Source organism: Peromyscus maniculatus, chromosome X, assembly GCF_049852395.1.
Source record: "Peromyscus maniculatus bairdii isolate BWxNUB_F1_BW_parent chromosome X, HU_Pman_BW_mat_3.1, whole genome shotgun sequence".
Lineage (NCBI taxonomy): Eukaryota > Metazoa > Chordata > Mammalia > Rodentia > Cricetidae > Peromyscus > Peromyscus maniculatus.
The window spans coordinates 128,479,192-128,499,677 of NC_134875.1; positions in this window are offsets into that span (position 1 = coordinate 128,479,192).

Sequence of the window (20,486 nt, forward strand, 5' to 3'; positions counted from 1 at the left end):
CTACTACACAGCTATGTGGAAACCATCTTGATATCCCATAAAATGGCATGGAGCACTAGGTATGGGTTATGTATCAATATGTTAATTTAGATAAGTTACTAATACTTAGCTTTGCCTTGTCCTCTTTGCTCATTAGCAAAATTTGAACAATATTACTTAAAATTTTCATCTAACCCATATAACAAATTTGAGAAGGTAAAACAACAAAGCTTTTCAAAATTTCTACCCATCATCTGTGCCATTCATACTGGTTTTGGAACACAGTTCTCTCTGAAAGTACAAGTTTCTTAGTATCAGGCCTTTATCATCAATTATAGTGAATTCTCAAACCTTGAGTTAATCAATGTTAGTACCACACCAACAGTTTCAATGATAAATGGGCAGTTGATAGAAATATGAACTCTGAGGTCTTGCCTCAGGACTATTAAATTAGAAATACTACAGGGAGGCCCAGTGATCTTTGACAAGTTCTCCAAGTAATACTGATGCACCCTAAAGTTTGGCTGGCTGACTTCTAATAATTCTATTCATCTGCCTGCAATTTGTTTAGATAGTTCCATGAGACTGGAAACTTCCTGAGAGCAATTTAAATATCTAACCCAATACCCTATAAAATCCCATTGAAGAATTATTTCTGAGTAAATTATCATAATTGGAATCTGTATTTCAGTCTATTGCAGCCTGAGAATAAAAGCTAGTGTTTTGTTTTTTATTTTATTTTTTGAAAAGATCACTTACATTTATAATAACCCCGGTGAACTGATCCATTTATTTCCCACAACATGTTGAAAAAAAATGTCAAGCATGACACTGGAAATGGAAAGCCCAGATAGTGCCTCATACAAGCCTCTATCCTTAGACAATTTCCCTAGGACTTCAAACACCAGACACTGCAATGAACAAAGAATGAAGAATGAATGCTATAGGCAAATGAAAGAAAGAAATTTTTAACTTCACCTTTGGGCATTAACATTACAATAAGCGTAGTGTCCTTTGCAACGATGTACCAGGCTTAAATAATTGACTGTTAAAAGCATTAACAAAAATAGCATATATATATTTTTCAATTTTAATTTGGTCTTGTTATTTTTTTCCCAAAGCTAGACTCACTGAATAAAATTCAGTCACAAAGTTGTTGTATACATTTTAAAGAAAGCCTTTAGAGAATAGTTTATACTTTGTGAATCAAGAAAACTTTTAAAGCTCTAAATAATGCTAAGCTATATTTTCAATCTAATATCTCTCTCCATAGAAGTTTCTAATATTCACTGAAGTCATTAAGAAATATACTTCAATAGGGTGAAAATGCTATGATACTATATTTTAATATAATATTTCGACACAGCATCAATATTGGATGTTTATTACTATAACTTAGTTATGTAGTAAGAGATACCATTTTTGCTGTTTTTTAAAATTTGTATTTTAGATTTATTTTAACATAAGTGTTTTGCCTTACATGTATGCATACATACCAGGTGTGTGTCTGATGCCTTCAAGAGTCAGACCAGGATATCATATCCCCTGGAACTGGAGTTACAATTCCAAAGCCATCTATCTAGCCTCTGACTTTTGTTTTTTTTAAATGACAAGGTGGATGGCTATTTGAATATAGTTCCACTTGGGTGTGATGGGTAAGAATATATTCTGTATATTGTGTGCACCTTACCTAGAGTTCTGTAAAAAAGAAAAGTGTCAGGTGATCTTTTGTCTTACCACAGACAAAATCCTAGAGATTGTCATCTTTAAAGAGTTTAGCATTTAGAAAAATATAAGTCTACAAAGGATTCTCAATATTAGATTTTATTGGCATCTCTGTATTTCTGGTTTAATTTTGGAAAAGGAAGACAATGGAAAACTAAGAAGCAATATCTTTCTGGCTCGTGTGATTGCAAAAAGGTCTTGCATTGCACTCATGAGGCAAGTAAAAGCAATCTTTTTCTATTATTCTGTCAATATTGACTTCTAGGAAATCGTTCCTTTCAATGTCGGCTGGTGTCCTGTGAAACGGCTTTAGTAATGAAACTCCAGAACCTTGTTGACTACACACTTTTATTTTATAATAATTTCCTGTTCCCAATTCATACTTCATTTTTCATATGCACTTATCCTTCAAATGAATTTTCTCATTTTTCAGACTTTCCATTATGGTGATTTGAGAATTTAATATCGAAAAACACCAGGGAGCTATATTTTCTCTGAATTATAAAATGTGTTTTATTATTTTTTATTCTGACATCTTTGGAAGATTTTCCTGAATTGTTATCTTCCATATAGCATCTCAAAATTGCTAATTGAATTGAATAAATTTTCTAGATGATTAAAATAAAGAAAATGAATATAACTGTTATATTAAAACTACATTGGATTTGCTGCTTTAAGTCTTTTTTTAAAGGTCAAGATTATTTTATAAAATAATTTTATAATAACATAGTCAAATGTTTCTAACTTTCATACCTCTAACACCATGTTTATTTAGCCAGAGAAGTTTAAATGAGGAAACTAAAACTTATATTCATGAGAATATTAAAAGATGATAGTTTCAATCTTGCCTTCTATAACTTCCCGTGGATTTGACCTGTGCTCTTCCAACATCTTCTTCCGAATTCAACTTCCTATAGAGTTTAGTTTCAGTTTGTTCTTTGTTGCTATCATAGAATATCAAAACTGGACAATTTATAAAAGAAAACAAGATCAGCTCATACTTCTTGCACCTAGAAGCCCAAGATTGGATGTCCCCTCAGTAAGGACCCTGTAATGAGTTAAAACATGGAGGAAAATTAGAGGGGTAAGTAACCACATATGAAAGATGTAAACCACAAAGAGTTACCTTGAATTATAACAAGCAGCTCTCATGATGATTAATTCAACTCTGCAAGAACAAGAATGCAGTCACACAAAGAAAAGCATTAATCACTTAATTGCCTAGCCTTACCTCTCCTAACAGCGTTACTTATAATAACTAAAATTAACGTGTTTTTGAATGGATAAACTACACTCAAACTGTAATGTCTTATAAGTCCCCAAACTAATTCTCAGCTTCTTATGCTCCGTGGCTACTAAGAGCTTTTTTGTATGCTACCATCTGACTTCACATTTTATTTTTAATTACAATTGCTTACTTCCACTACTGCAATGTCTTTATACATTGTGATGGTTCCCAACAATAGCTATTCAACCCCATAAAACATAATAAATACTATTTCTCCTGTTTAGGCCAAATGCTTAAGATATTTAGCCCCTAGTACATTCTGCTGCTTCAGTGTTCCACAGGAGTTTCTTATTGATGAAGAATTTCTTAATTGTACTACCACAACATACCAGATTTTCTGTACTCCACTTATCACCACCACTGAGATCTTTGTTTCCAGCCAACATATGTTATTCTTTTAAATGACCTTTTATAATCTGCTACATAGGACTACTTACTGTGTGAAGTATCACAGGTCTGGTTTCTTGGGAAGCAGATTCTAGGATGCTGAGATTTGCGTGCAAAAGGGTTACTGGAGAATGTTCTTGGATAAGAATGTCTGTAGGATATAGGGGGCTTGGAATGCACTAGAGGAACCTGGAATGTTAACCACACAAGGTTGTTCTTTCAAGGGAAGTAATGCAAAACCCGTTTTCCACCAAAGAAAGCTGGATTGCGTGTGCTTTCTAGCCTTGTGACCTTCGTGTAATCTATGTGACCAAAGCCTTGCTTGCACTAGACCCTCCTCCAGACTCATTTTTGTGAACTTGTTTTTCTCAGTCAATCTATAGAACCTATCTTTATGGAAGGTTCCATATGGAATTTACAGAGAATTTTGATATAGTCACATTTGATCTTCATTTACCTTACTTTCTCTTGGAGATTTAGGTATGCTTTGTTGTGCATGTGGGACTGAGTTTACCATTACAAGAATAGTTTTCACTAGATTGTGCTGTGCTTAAATAAGCCTGAAATAAACCACTTGGGCTCAGACCCCAGAAGTTTGAACCATTACTAGATATTGATTTCTGTTGTGCTGAATTGCCTTCTTGCCTTGCTTGACAGCTTGCCACTTTGCTGACCGTGAAGTTCACAGAAGGCCCCACAAGGGAAGCAGGATTGGGTATAATGAGGGACTGAAATAGGATACAGTTGCACCATCAGCTATAGCCAATCAAACATGGAAGTTCTAAAGGCTTTTAAAGTAAACTCCATCTATAGGCCAGAGGGATGGCTCAGTGGTTCAGAGCATGAACTGCTCTTTCAAAGAACCTGAGTTTAATTTCCCAAACCTTTGTTGGCAGCTCACAACTTCCTATAACTTCAACTCTAGGCAATCTGACAGCTCTGGCCTCTAAGGACATCTACACTCATGTGGCATACACACAGAGACAAACAAAAGCAAAAAATAAAATAAATCTAAAACAGGAAAGGAAATACTCTAATACTCCATCTCAAGGTAAGAAGGCCATGCTTTTGTATACCAACACTGAATCATGAAATGCAGCCTTGGAAGTTGTAACATTTCTTTCCCTTAAGATGAGTTCACAGAGAGGGCACTGTTATGGCCTGTGTATAGCTAACATTCTCAGATAATAGTAGAATGGTAATTTCACGAAAGCACCCAATATAAAGTTTAGATACACAACTATACATGTTTCTAGCTGCAGATACATAAGGTATTAATTGTTTTAGAATTAATTTAAAATAGTGTCTTACAAAAGGGTCATTAAAAAGATTTCCATTCCTCGGTAAAGAGTAGAAATGATTGGCTGGTGTAATGGGGAATGCAGTTGGGCTGTGGCAGAGGCACTGAAATGTTTGGTCTGGGTTCAGAAACCTGACATTGTGAGACAAAGGAAAAAAAAAAACTTGAAGAAAAAGAAGCTAGTTCAACACTTCAAAAGTATCATTTATATTTATAGCACCAATATACATTCTGAAACTTTCAGGGTTAGGTGCTATGGAGGCGCTATAGGGAGAGAAGGGGGGAATGTGACCGGGTAGATGAAAGCTTTAATTTAGAAACAAAAAGTTCAAGTAAAGGAAATTATTTTGATTAAATATATTTTATTTGATCTGGGTATTTTTGGACCACATTATTAAATTGTTAAGCTGCGGTTGAGTTGTTCGGGGGAGAGTGAGCCTTGTATAGGTCGTTGTGACTCACTTGCCAGGTGTACGTATGGGGCTTATTTTATGATTTCAAATACTGTACTGTACATAGGGGGGTGTGTTACCTTCTCCTTATTTGTATGTTTACCATATACTTTGATATTTGAAATGTTATGTACTGGAAAGGCTGCTTATATTTCTAGGACAGATTGGATTTTATGCAACCTTTTTCCGTGAATTAACAGCAATAAAAAAATGAAAACAGCTTAAAAAAAGATTTCAACAAGAACCAATCTTAAAGAACTTTGGCTTCATTCATATAATTTCTTGAGCAGCCAAAGATGTAAAACACAAACAGCAGAAAATGCAAAACAATTTTTCGACAAAATGTAAAATTTTGCCGTAAGTTCATTAAGGGCAAAACAATCTCATTTAGGGCTTGTTGCTTTAGACACAGGAATTAAATTGTAGTCTTATATTGACATCATTATATTAGATCGTTAACAATTTTGAAATGAACAAATCCTATTTGGGTAATACATCAATTTTTCTTTTGTAACTATTTGAAACTTGATCTAAATCTGTATTAAAGAAATAATAGATTTTTTTCAAAATATATACAGGAAGATCCAATCAATTGAATGATTTAGGTTTTAAATTTTAAAAAATAACAATCATCTATAATATACATAAACATATACATATATATGGGGTGTGTGTATATGTGTTTATGTGTGGTTTTTGTTGTTCTGTTTTGATTTTGGTTCCCAAAATACAAGCACCCTCGAAAGTACACAGCTTATTTTCTTAAACTCCCTTACATTTTAAGAGCTAAGCAGCTACAATTAAGAAGAGCTATCTTTTTAATAAGAATAATTGAACAAACAAACTTTTCACAGTGTGGCAAAATGAAAACTTACAACTACTTACAAAATTAGTTGATTACTTATCCTGTATATCCTAAATCATACAGACACTGAGACAAGAACTCAAGACACATACATACTCATACACACTGCCACATTTTTTAAACAAGCTAACTAGTCAAAATACTGAGATGTTAGCCAGTCTTAGGGGGGAAAAAACAAAGTAGATACTGTGGACCATAGAGAAAGTATTTATAAACAGTATTAGAAAGCTTTTGTTAGATTTGAACTACAGGCTATATAGGCCATGCTCACTTGTGGGGCTTGATATTCTTCTCTCTCTCTCTCTCTCTCTCTCTCTCTCTCTCTCTCTCTCTCTCTCTCTCTCTCTCTGTCTCTGTCTTTCTGTCTCTGTCTCTCTGTCTCTTCCAGCTGCTGTACAAGGAAAGGGCAGGCACACTACTGAGAGTCTGCCTGTAAGTCTAATTTTTATTTCTGAAGAGAAGCGTCCTGTGTTAGCATTCAGGTATTTACACTGGTCTTCCATCAGGGTCCTGACAGAATACCTCATCAGCTATAGCCACTCCCTGTGTGCTTGTACTACATTCCATTATAAAAGGCCATCCCCTTCCATCTGTCCTGTCTCTTCCCTCCACTCTGGTCTCCAAAGGCAGCCTCTACATCCCCTCCCTTCCCCCAATAAACCCCTTACATGAGTTCTGTTGTATGGTGTGACTTTCTTCCCATCACATTTAAACTACAACATTGGTGCCAAGACTCTGGCAGGCTCTCCTGGTGGCTCCTCCTGCCCACTGGCAGTTTGAGACATACTGAAACCCTGGACCCAGTCTACCTGCAACCACCTCACTTTCCACCTAACCGATTGCCAGGCCCTCCATCCAACACCAGCAAAGATTGGTAAGTTCCCCTTCTCCCAGTTGATGTAAATGCTTCCTTGGACCCGTGGAAGTGACCATTAAGTGTCTGGCACCCCTCTGGTGTTCTTGGAGGTGGAGGAACACTCAACTGAGGTCTTTAAGGCTACAGTTGACCCTCTTCGCCAACACTCACCTCTGACCATTTCCCATGAGTAAGGCTTCATCTATCGAGCATAATTTCTCATCTTTTGGCCCTGCCCACAAGCTCTGGTACCAGGCGACCACATGTCTCTTGGGCTCTGAGACCTCAGCCCCTATTCTTGCATGATGATGTACTGAACAGCTTGTGTATTACTCAACCCTTGGCCTGTCTTTTGTGTGATAACACACTGGAAAGCTTGTGCCTACTCAGTCCTATCCTCCCTGAACTCCTAGCATACTAGGAATCAATTTCAAGCCTTTGGATCTTGTTTGTCTCCCTCACTCATGGGAACTGTGCCTTCCACCATCCCTCCAAGCTCCCCTCTGAGATGTCTCTTGGAAAACCCACTTGGCACCTGACTTAAGGGTTTCTAAACTTATCTGCCTTTGCAGTCAGATCTGGCCATAATACCCCTTAGATAATCAAAGTGTCCAGCTACTGGCAGTCAGGATCCCAACATTATATGGGACCTTTACAGCCCTTTACACCTTTTGCTAGCAATCAGGTAAGTGGAAGGAGGTACCCTATGTCAAAGCCTTTTCCTACCTTAGCTCCAAACCTTATCTCTGTTCTTCCTGTTCCCCCACTCACCTCCTCCTAGCTATGAAGTCTGAACTAGAGGAGTCCTCCAGTATTCTGGACCCTGCTAATGAACCCCCGCTGTACCGACCTCAACTTACAACGGCTCCTTCAGCTCCTCCAGTCCCTTCCTAGTCTTCAGTAATGGGCTGTTATAACCATTTGACTTTGGCACCTACTTTCACTCCCCTTGTTATTTGTTCCTGCTCTGCTATGGGACCTCTTCCATCTCTCTCTACCCAGCCTAACCCAGCCATAGTTCTCACTTTATGAGAGGTTGCCTAGGTGGGTGGACTGGTTAATGTACATGTCCCCTTTTTTGTTAAGTGAACTCTCTCTCTCAGAGGAAAAAAATTCTGGAGTCTTATTCTAACTCTACTTTTTTCAATATATCACCCAATGGTATAATCTCACCTTCCATTATATATGTATATATATATATATGTATATATATGTATATATATATATATGTATATATATGTATATATACATATATATATATATACATATATATATATGATTCTATCTAACAAGCTACTTCCTGAGGAACGCAGGGGAGGTAGGGAGCAGGCTAGAGCACATGCAGACAAAGTCCACCAAACTAATGCAGCACACCTGGCCTGGGTGAGGCAGTCCCCAAACAGGATCCCCAATGGGACTATAGTTCCACAGGGGGCATTCTGTCTAGGGATCAGTTTACAACCTGCCTCCTAGATGGTCTCTGTAAGGCTACCCTAAACCAGTTAATGATGAAAAACTGTGAGAAATTGTCCAGGACAAACAAGAAAACCTGTCTCAGTTTTTAGAACGTCTCAGAAAGGCCCTCTTACAGGTTACTAATCTAGACCCCAAAAATCCGGAGGACAGACAACTCCTTATGACCTGTTTCTTTTCCCAGAGTTTCCCTGACATTAGGGCTAAGCTTAAGCATCTGGAGAGAGGATCCTTAACCCCACAGGCAGAAGTCTTGGCACTGGCCTTTAAGGTATACCATGAGAGATGAAAAAGCCTATATACAGAAATACCAAATGCTGGCCGAGGCCATTCAACGGGCTTCAGTGATTGCCTGGACTCCCTTGCTTCCTGGGGCTTGAGGATCACTGGATCTCTGCTTCAAATGTGGTCAGGAGGGTCATAGGGCCCAGGCCTAGGGCCTGCCCTAATCTCTGCAGGCCACTCGGGCCACATCCAAGGTGCCACCAAGAAGGACATTGGGCTGTTGACTATCTGCATGCCCCTTGTGGCATGGGGACACCAGATGCATAGCACCCTCCAGCCAATCTTTTAGGCCTGGCCATGGTTGACTGGGGCCCAGGCTCCCTTGGACCAATGACTGTTATCTCTGATAGGGAGCCCCAGGTGGTCATTGCAGTATCAGAGCAGTACTTCTCCTTCCTCCTGGACACTGGGGCCACTTACTCTGTTCTAATGGAGTTTTGGGAGCCCACCTGTCCTTCTCATCTCCCTGTTTTCTGCATAAGGGGACAGACTTATGTACTTCACCAGACCTTACCACTCAGCTGCATTTTCAGAGTTATTCCTCGCACTCATTCCTTCCTGGTGGTGCCAACTTGTCCTGTCCCCTTACTGGGAGGGGACCTTTTAGCTGAAGTGGGAACCTCTATTTCTTTTGCTCTCCCCATTCATTTGACCCCAGAATCACGAGTAGCTCCTCTCTTGCTCCTCCTAGCCACCCAACCTAGTGTTCCAACATGTCATTTCCTCTGCAAATCTCCCAGGTAAACCCCCAAATCTGGGATACCCAAAACCCCTCTGTTGCTAAACACCATCCCTCCATTGTCATCCAATTACAGGACCCTACCAGGTACATTACCCAAGCCCAGTACCCACTCTCACTCCAGAGCCTCAGGGGACTTAATCCTATCATCTCTGACCTCCTAAGAAAAAAACTTCTTTGTCCCACAGCTTCTCCCTTTAACACCCTTATATTTGCAGTTAAAAAGCCCAATGGGACTTACCCTGTCTGATTCAAGACCCCCAGCTCACTAATTCTGCAGTGGCCCTGCTCTACCTACCTGTTGTACCTAACCCTTATGCAATCCTTTTCACTATCCCCTCTGGATCCTCCCATTTCTCAGTTCTGCATCTCAAGGACACATTCTTCTCTATCCCTCTCAGCACTCAGTCACAAAATAGTTTTGCTTTCACATGGCTTGTGCATATATGTGTATGAGTACAGACCTGCACAGGACATCATGGTGCATATGTCACCCACCTCTCCAGCCAGCTCACATGGACTGTCCTACCCTAGGGGTTCCTGGACAGCCCACACCTATTTGGCCGGGCCCTGGCTTCTGATCTACTCTCTTTGTCTCTCTCCATATCTAAACTCATACAGTATGTAGATGGCCTTCTCCTCTGCAGTCCGTCCCTACTAATCAGCAGGGCCCCTTCAAGGTAATTCTTGTAACCCCCACAGTCACTAAGTTTGAGGGTCTCTCTCACTGGATTCACTTATCCCACATCAAGCCCTTTACTCTCCCATCTCAAGACAATTTTACTTCATACAAATCCACCCCAATAGGACCCTGCTCCCTTAAGTTTCAGAGAACACCGAGATCAACTGCCTTGTCCCCAGTTCCAGAAGAATGAGGCTTCACCCCATAGCCATGCTCAACTCTACTAGATGGAGAACCCCATATGGAAGTAGATGTTTTCTTTCTTGACTTCTTTGCTCATTCTCCTTTCTCTATTAATCACACTCTGTTTCATCAATTTCTTCTCTATGTATCTCCAATGACACATTCAAAAATCTCTAATCACACAACTAATTAGCTATTGTTACAGGACTGCCAACCATTAGCCACAGGGCTGGAGGCACAAAGACTACCAAACATGCCTAGGCGGTAAGAACCAGCAGCACCCCAGAGATATCCACACACCTCAGACTCCAAAAGAGACTCACAGAATGGATTTCAATGTAACTTTTTACTATTCCTTTATTTAAAAGTTACTCTCTACAATAACTGCCCTCAGTAATCAACCACCTGTGTCTCCTGGTAAATTGGATAGAATGAGGATGTCAAGGTGATGCTGTGGTGATGGGAAAGGAGCAGGTGCTTTAAGGTTTGTTTATGTGAAGATAGGAAAGCTTAAGTGGTGATAAGGAGAAAGTGATTTGAGATACATAACAGAATGAAATATTAATTGATGGAATTCTGATAAGCTATTAACCTAACTCTGGCAGGGCACTAACCACTCTACTACTACTATTATCATAGCCACGAGCTATGGATTTTAAATTCCCTTTAGTTGCTTTTTAACGGCTCAAAGGCATGAGTATACTGCTGTTTCTACAAGGTAAATTTCAGTACAGATTATAAATAGCAGAAATGCTAATGTGTCTAAAACTTATCTCTTTGCAAACTCAAAAAAAACCATGTAAGCTCCAGGGACTTGAATCCACCTGCAACAGGTCAGATACACTCCAGAAGAAGTACTGTCAATCAACAGCCTAAGCTTCCCCACCTTTCCCTGGTCTTGGGACTCCCCTCCCTCAATTAACAGGGCCTAAGAAAAAATATTTCCCTCTAAACACAACTTTATCTTCTGCTCTGCTAGCATCTTGCCAGATCCAAGCGGTGTCAGACAGTCATACAGAGCCTGGACAGCAAAGTGAAATAGCCAGCTATCCCAGGCCTTGGCCAGCATTCCATCTTTCTCAGGTCCCCCAAAGATGTGGTTGCCCCCAGGTGAGCAGGAAGCAGTCTCAAGAACACAGCACCCTCATTCCTGCCTCATCTGCTACCCCTTCCTATTTCCTCACCTTCTTTTATAATAAACAAAAGGGAGGAATGTTAGCATTCAGGCTTTTATGTTGGCCTGCCATTAGGGTCCTGACAGAATATGTCATCAGGTGCAGTCAATCCCTGTGAGCATGCACTACATTCCCTTATAAAAGGCAAGCCCCTCCCATCTGTCACTCAGCTCCCATCTGTCTCCACTCAGCTCTCCTCTCCAGAGGCAGCCTCTGCATCCCTTCCCTTCCCCCAATAAACATCTCACATGAGTTCTGTTGTATGGTGTGAGTTTCTTCCTGCCTTTAAACTACAACATCCTGCCTTTAGACTAAACTAAAACCCTTAAGCAGCCAGGAGCACAGCTCACGTGACGACCACACGGTGACTAAAGCCTTCCGCTTTTGTCTTTTGCTAAGAGCTTCCAGGTAGTTCATCTAACATCCTAACAAGTTATAATGGAAGAAAGAATACAGAATGTTATAGATTGAACTATACAAAATACTTGCCATAGTCTATTGTAACACCAAATTGTGAAAAGGCAAGCCTCACATTTCAAGAAAATATAACAACTCAAACAAAAGGGGGAAATTGAAGAAATTCTCAGGTAAAGATGGAGAAAAAAGCCCATTGTTACTATTTATTTATTCATTGATTGATTGATTGATTTTTCAAGACAGGGTTTCACTGTGTAGCCTTGGCTGTCCTGGAACTCACTTTGTAGACCAGGCTGGCCTCAAACTCACAGAGATCCACCTGCCTCTGCCTCCCTAGTGCTGGAATTAAAGGTATGCGCCATCACCACTCAGCAAGCCCATTATTTTTTATCAAAAAAGTAAGAAAAGAAAAATCAAGCTCTCAAATGTAGTTAATGTTGAAATTGTCAGTTATGTAACATACATGTATATAGAGAGAACATTTTATCAGTAAATGTAAACATTAAGCTTAATAATCCAATGAATATAGACTCTAAATCCAACACAATCCTTTTGTCAATCTTAACAATATACATTTCCACCAAACTGTTTTCTTCTATCCCTCAATGCAGTTTACCAAATCTTTTCTGTAAAGTTTGTCTCTCTAATATATATATTATATATATTAAATGGACCAAGGCAAGTGTATGTCTACACATAGGTTATACATAGATGATAGATAGATAGATAGATAGATAGATAGATAGATAGATAGATAGATAGAGATAGATATAGACAGACAGATAGATAGATAATAAATAGATAAACCCCAGATCCCAATATCTGCCCTGACATTGTGCATTGTTATTCCTTTTATGGTAACAAAACTAACTAAAATTATACAAGAACAGTAAATGTATAAAGAAGGAGATAAGTTTTCAGGCTGCAAGTAGCTATCTTTAGCTAAACACTGATATACCAGGTAAGGAGGCTGGGCAAGACTTACCTGTTGACTCTCTGATCACCATTGTGTTTATTTGCAAACTAATCCTCCCTCACTTGGTGCTCTTTCTGGAGACATCCTGCCACTACTATTTGTATGTTAAGATGGATGAAAGGTTTTGCCAATCCTAATAACCTCCACAAGTGTCAGAGAAAACCTCTAACCTTCAAAGAAAGATTTTCCACCAAACTACAAAAAACTTATATAATCATAAAAATTTTCATCTAGTATCCATAAAAATCCCTAAGATGACCTCTCACTTTGAAAATGGGGACTGCTTTTCCATTTTTCCAAGCTCAGACTTGAATAAAACTATCTCTTCTAACTATTACTATCTCCTGATTTGTTTTGGTAGAGGCAACAGCTATAGGTCCTCCAAGCCCCAGTATCAAGCCTGCTTAGCCCTGTTTTCAAGCTAAATGGTCCTCAAATTTCCTTCATTCCCATTTCCAAATTTCTACATCAACAAGACTAAAAACCAGGGAAATGAAGTCCTAATAACATATTTAGATATAAAAATATATTATCTAAACAACTATGTTTTACCCCTTAGCAACTACTATATAACTGAACTGCAAGGTCCTAACCCATGCCTCAAGTCAGGTCCAGCCACCCATCCTCAAGATGCCAATTAAAAGAGCCAAATTAAAAGTGAAAGAAGAAAAATGAGATTTATCCAATCTGGTTACTTTAGGAAGAGAGGCAAAGAGATTCAGTGTACCTGCCAAGTCCATCTTCAGGGTCCTGAAATGAAATCAAAGGTCAATTACTGACCGAGGATAAGCACATCTAAACAGACTCCTTGAGGTGTGATCCCACCCACCATTGAACTATAATTATCTGGATTTCATATGCTGTAAGGTGGTCTGACAAAACTGTGTGAGATCTTTTTCTGGGGTCCAAGTTCCTTCTCCCAGCATGAGACTACTCTGGAAATTCTCATTTCTTCGGGGTCCATTGTTTCCATTGTCAGGTACTCATATTAAAAGACACAGGTGTATCTCTTCAGAATATCTTCATTGCTGCCAGGCTTGTTACAATTCCAAAACAAAAGTTAGCCCTTCCCAACATTGTCAATATGTGTACATTTTAAATGGACTGAGGCAAAAGTGTCTCTGCATACAGGTCAGCCCCAAACTAATCTTTAAATTTACACTTTAAGTTTGTATAGAAAAATCAGTTCACATTACTTCAGCACTTATTAGAAATATATTTTTACTGGTCTTTAGGTAATTTCTTCCAAATTCTTTAATTGGATTTAAAACAAACAAACAAACAAACTTGTGTCTCTGTAACTAACAATAGAAAGAGGGAAACCTTAATCATTTTATGGAGTAGGTTTAAAACTGGCATTTCAATTAGCATTTTAAATGAGACTGCCAGAGGATCCTTGAAAATTAGCTTTAAAAGAATTGACACAGAAGCAATTGCTCTTATGTAGTTCAAAATGACCCTAAACACATTCAAACACATAAACACTCAAAAACATTTTTAAAGAAGTGACAATAATGGTTATTAGAACACAGTGAGTTAAAAACAGAAATGCAAAACTGAAGTGGCCAGAGTTTGCTCTTCAAAATTTCCAGAGGCAGAGATTAGTTTTTTTTTTTTTTTGCTGATTGCTATCTTAGAAATCACCCTAAAAACTTAACAGACTCCTGAACTGTAATTCTCTCTAGAGGGTAGCAAAGAAGTAGAATTGATACTTTCACAAATATATAAATCACGAGAGAGATCTCCTCAGCACCTTTGTCTATTTCAAAGAGTTCAACAGAACTCGAATGGCTCAAAGGAGCCCCAAATCTTTCCTGTCATATGACTATTGCCCTAAATAGTTTAACAGAACCCCAAATTTGCTTTAATGAGCTGCTAAACTGACAAGGCTTGCCCCAAAAATATTTGATAGATTTGGGGTCTGTCCCTTTAAGAGACTCAACACTCTAGAATGTCAGGCCTCTTAGCTTGAAAAGATTATACCATGTTCCTATTAAGAAAGGACAGGTCCCTCTATAAGGATTAAAATATGTGGGTCACCTGCAGGGAGGTTCAGGAAGGGAGCAAATTCAAGACATAGGAGACCTAACCATGTCTATCCTAAGTCTCTGACTGCAGGAATGACAGAGGGGTGTCTTCCTGTCTCTGTAGTACTTGGCTTTGAGTTATAGTCAGATATACAATGCTTATCAAATTCTCTCTATCCCACCACCATGATGGCTGTGTTTCTCTATCTAAAGATGGTAGATTTCTGGGGCAGTTTAAAGATAAAGAAGGGCAGAAGGAGACCAGAGTCTGACCTTCAGCAGATAGGACTGTACACATAATGAGGGGCAGCCTCTCTGCCACTGGAAATTGACAGTCCCACCAAGAGAAAAAGCTGGCTGTGACCCTTTCTAGGGGCAAGGTGAGAGTCACGGGGAAGAATCATGAGGAGATCTCCTGCAGTCTCGCCTTCCTGAAATTGTTTGCCCAAAGGGAGACAGGCTGTCCCAACAGACGTTTCCTTTCCAGGATGACCAATGACTGATAATAGCTGAGCAATGTCATTTGTAATCTCATTTAACCCTGATTTACAATTGAGGAATTCAATCAAACAATATTTCTCCAGTATTGTCCAAATGAAGAACTCCAAAAACCAAAACCAGCCATCAAAGAACAATGTCCCTAAATGATCCCAAAGAACCATTCTAAAATGAGTTCAGGTTCTGAACAGAGAATTCTCAAAATAAAAAATAAAAATTGCTAAGAAATGTCTCAAAAAGTGTTTAACATTCTCAGCAACCAGGAAAATACAAGTTAAAACTACTTTGAGATTTAATTTTACCCCAGTAATAATGGCTGAGATCAAGAAAACAACTAGTGGGTCTAGAGAGATGAATCAGTAGTTAAAAACACTTGCTCTTGCAGAGGACATGGGATCCATTTCTAGCACCTTCATGCTATCTATGACTCCAGTTCCATGGGATCCAACTCCATCTTCTTACCTCCAGGGGCACTGGGCATGCACGTGGCACACATACACATATGTAGGCACAATACACAATGTAGGCAAAACACTAATACAAATAAAAATCAATAAATCATACCACCAACAAAGAAAACACCTGACAAGTGCTGGAGAGGATGCTGGGGAAAAGGAACCCTCATTCACTGCTGGTGGGATAGAAAACTGGTACTGCCACTCTGAAAATCAGTGTGGAGAATTCTCAAAATGCTAAAACTGTCTACCATATGACCCAGCTAATCTACTTTAAGCATGTTCTTAAAAGATTCAACATCCTACTCCATAGATACTTGCCCAGCTGTGTTAATGCCTCTCTTTGATAGCTAGGAAAAGGAAACAACCTACATGCTCTCCAACTGATAAATGAATGTTTAAAATGTGGTACTTATACACTATGAAATTTTATTCAGTGGTAAAGAAAAATGAAATGATGAAATTTAAACATAAATAGATCAAGAAATATTGTGCTGAGTGAGGTATCTAAGACTGAGAAAGATTAATGTCCTATTTTTTCCTCTTATGTGTTATCTAGCTCAGGATCTTCAAATTTATGTATACAACCTGGAGTAATCACAGAAATCAAGATAGTGAAAGGGAAATATGGAGAATGGTAGAAGGATCTGTGGAGAGAAGGGTAGTAAGACAAAGGTGTTCTGGAGGGAGAAATACGAAAAATGGAACGGGGGAACCTTATTTGTGGGGGGAGAGGGAAGGCAGTATAAAGCTTGAGAAGAAACAAAGGGTAATGAAATGAATACTAAGGATGATTGAAAAAGCTGTAAGGACACATTTTATATTTACTTTAAAATCCACTTATTATATATAAAAGTATATGTATGCATATGTAATAAAGTTACACTATTTGTGTGGCAATGTTTCCCCCAAGAATCATAGACTATCAAAATTCCCAGTACCAGTCATAAGAAACTTCCTTTTGAGTTGGTGGTGGTCAGGGTAGTCTAAGAAACTCGCAAAACAATATAGGCTATTGTCATTGCTGTTGGTTGCCTTCCAAAACTTAAAACTATTGCTGAAGATACTACACACTACAGACATGGGATTTGGAAGAATCAAGCTGGATCTGACCTGGAAGCATCCTCCCTGAGGACTGGCTCCCTATCCTAAGGTGCTATGAAATCCACAAGGGAGAAAAACAGTTAATATTCCTACCCAGCTGTAAACTCTATAAACCACAACAATAACCAACACAGTAAGATATAAAATATATATATATATATATATATATATATATATATATATATATATATAACTAAAACAATAGAAGTAAAGAATAAAGTTCTTAAAATATCATGTGCTAATATGTAGGAAAACTTGAACCATCATATGATACTTTGAGACTATAAAATTGCTTCAGAAATTTACTTATGGAAATCAGAACAGTTGTATGTGTATATGTATATGTATGTGTGTGTGTGTACATATGTGCATGTGTGCACACACATATGTGTTTGCATAAGCATACTCTTCCAATTCATCAGATTTTATTGTTTGTTATATATATTTTATCTGTCTTATTAAAAAGCATTCCTTACTCCAAGGTCATGGCTATATTCTATTTACTTTTTCTAGAAACATTACAGAACAGTAGCATAATTCAGCAATTAGGTCAACGATCTTTATCAGATTCATTTTTATGATTTAATTTTTTTTATCTTCAAAGTAGACACAGGATCTTGATATGGGATGTCTTTCTGTATGCTGTGAATCTGTGTTGCTCCCATTCGTTAATAAAAAATGCTTTGGCCTATGGCAAGGCAGGATAAGAGCCAGGTGGGAATTCCAAGCAGAGAGACAGGAGAAGGGCAGAGTCAAGTGCAGATGTCATCCAGTCACCCAAGGAGCAAGATGACAGCAGAATGATAACACCATGGCCCTGTGGCAACATATAGATTAATAAAAATGGGTTAATTTAAATTGTAAGAGCTAGTTAGTAATAAGCCTGAGTACAGTCCAAACAGTTTGTAATTAATATTAAGCCTCTGAGTGATTATTCACAGGATGGGGCAGGACAGAGAAAACCCTACATTTGCAGGATCTTCTAATTTTTTTTGTTTTTATTTTTTCCATACAGATATTCAGTGTCTTGATCCCTTGTTCAAAAGATTCTTGCTGCCAGCACATTTCGTTGACATCTCTGGTTCCTTATTATCTTTAAGTACAATTTTGTTTTGTTTTGTTTTGTTTTGTTTTGTTTTAAAGGAAATTACATGCAAAGATTCTTTGAATGGTCCTTAGTTTTGATAAGAGAGTTTTGAAACTTTGCCCCCTTTATAACAGAATGTAGAAAAATGTTAGAATTAAAAAACAAATTGCTCCCTTAGTTTACCTTGAATGGTAACAAAGATAGAAAGGATGTAGGGAACAGATTATGAATGCTTATTCTTTCTCTGTAATTTGATACATCATCCTCCAATATCACCATGCTCTAGTGATTCACAAAAGTCTCAGGGCAAAGCTCGAGAAGCAGAACAGAGGATGAGATCTTCCTCTCTTATTTCTACTGCGGGCTCTAATTTCTTGTCTCTTGTGTGGACAGTATTTGTGTATTTGTCCTGGTTGCTGTTGTTAATGCACTTTTTGTCTGGTATACATATATGTTTTATCCCTCAATTCAACCCCAGGGTAGCCCTTTCCAGCACGATGGTAGGTTATAATGGGACGAGAGGATGCCCAAACACGTTTGGCTCCTTAAGTGATATCTCTGAATTAATTCTTTTATGGTAAATAGTTATTTCCTGTGCATGAATCCTACATCATTATATGGCTTCTCTTTCATTTCCAAATTTTATTATTAATGGGGATACAAGCCTTTAAACTAGATACATAATAAGATGAGTTCAAAAGGCTGGCTTTGAACACAAGCATAGCCATTAACATGGACTACACTTCTTATATTCCAAAAGCCATGCTGAGGATTCATCTGTTCTCCCTTTTAACTTTCGCATCTAATTAATCTTTGTCTGAAGGGCTTGTTCCTGATATTCACCAGCATGCCTCAGTGGTGTTAATGTGCAGCAGAGTGACCTTGAGTGAGAAACAATTTTCACCCAATCCTTTTCTAACTAATTATTTTTGAAAGGTACAAAGAAGGAGTATTTATTTTGTTCTTCCATCACACAAGGGAAGAACATCAAAAATTACTTTTGTTTCCTGAAGAGATTATGAACATATGGCAAAATACATTATGACAGGGATATGTATTGCTAACATGATTTCAATGTATTTCTGTATTTTCAGGAAGTCCAAAGTGCATCTCTAAATAGTGTCTAGTTATCTATAAGGCCTGCTAAGTAAAGTGGAAATGGCTAGAACAAGGACCCAAGTATAGAGGTAGAAGTCTTTCTAAAACAGAATTGGGATAGTTTACATGAGCAGTATAAAGGTCATAAGAATGAAGATCTAACTGAGACTTTGGGTCTCAAAATAGGAATGTGATGGCAAAACGTTTTTCTAATAAGTTCAAAGGCTTAGAGCAATAAAAGTGAATTTCTAGAGTGCTGTGCTTTTGTCCATAATTTGCATCCATACGAGAGACACAAGAAATTAGCAAACAATGGAAAATTCATAACCCATTGAAAATTGTTCTGGATTAAAAGAATAACTTAGGACTCATTTAGAGGATCAGAGTGAAGTCCCCCAAACGCAGAATAAACGCATGGAAGGCCTTGAATGTCTTGCTTTATAGTCATAATGAGTAAAAATGAGTATGGTATATGGCCAGGCCATGGTTTCGAACGACAGCACAGCTGGGAAGTAGCTCAGTTGTGGAGATATGATGTAGCATGTCTGTGGCTCTGGGTCTGACCTCCCCCCTTTGCAATAAACGCTAAGTAAATTAATATACGAAAATAAAAATACTAGGTAAACATCTCTACAAATATTTCAAAGAAACTTCATAATAGGCAAAAGTGTTAGTTGAATAAAAGATAAAATGTGGTGTTATATGCCTTTAATCCCTGCCCTCAGAAGGCATAGGCAGACAGATCTCTGTGAGTTCAAGGCCAGCTTGGTCTACAAAGTGAGTCCCAGAATAATTAGAGCTGTTACACAGAGAAACTCTGTCTCAAAAAACAACAATAACAATATAGATAGATAGATGATAGATAGATAGATAGATAGATAGATAGATAGATAGATAGATAGATAGATAGATAACAGCAACACATTGCATTTAGAAAGCTTCAATATTATTGCTCTAAATACTTCACAAAAATTCTAAAATCATGAATTACTCAGTTCTCACAATGACCACGGTGAAACTTCTTTTGCAGAGTATTGTATTTTTATTAATCAGTTACTGTTGTGCGATATTTTTTTCATGTTCCAACAAATAAAGCTTGCTTGGAGTTAGCCACTAGACAACCAAAATTAACCACAGAGATTTTGGAAGACTGAGGACAATAGGAGAGGAAGCAGTAAGACTGGGCAGGAAGGGATCTGGCTCTCTGTTTGGAGAAGGAAACAGAGCAGGTAGGAAGGATTGGTGGCTGCTCTGATCTTTCAGGCTCTTACTCCAATATCTGACTGCTGAATTTTTATTGATAAAGAATAATTAGAATAATGCTTCAAGATACCTCAATATTTCCAGAGCAGAGAGCTGCCAGGAAGTAACCGAGGCTGGAAGCAAAAGCTGAGACTATGTCATGAAGTTCTTAAATGTCTCAGTATGGAGTTAC